This window comes from Octodon degus, unplaced genomic scaffold (assembly GCF_000260255.1).
Source record: "Octodon degus isolate 3935 unplaced genomic scaffold, OctDeg1.0 scaffold00093, whole genome shotgun sequence".
Classification (NCBI taxonomy): Eukaryota; Metazoa; Chordata; class Mammalia; order Rodentia; family Octodontidae; genus Octodon; species Octodon degus.
Genome location: NW_004524669.1, coordinates 6,859,694 through 6,859,903, shown reverse-complemented (window position 1 = coordinate 6,859,903; position 210 = coordinate 6,859,694).

Genomic DNA, 210 nt, shown 5'->3' with positions numbered 1-210 from the left:
TGGCTGGCTCAACCCACCCTGGGGTCAGGACTGGTGGAGCAGGAGCATGTGGTGCTGTGGATCTGAACCCAGTCCCTGTGCTTGCCTAAGCTTGCCTGAGCAGGCTCTTTAGTCTGCTGAGCTATCTCACTGGCCCCCTAGCAAATCTTTTTCTTAATCTCAAAGATATTTTCTGCTGGGTGTGGTGGTGCAGGTTTGTAATCCCAGAAC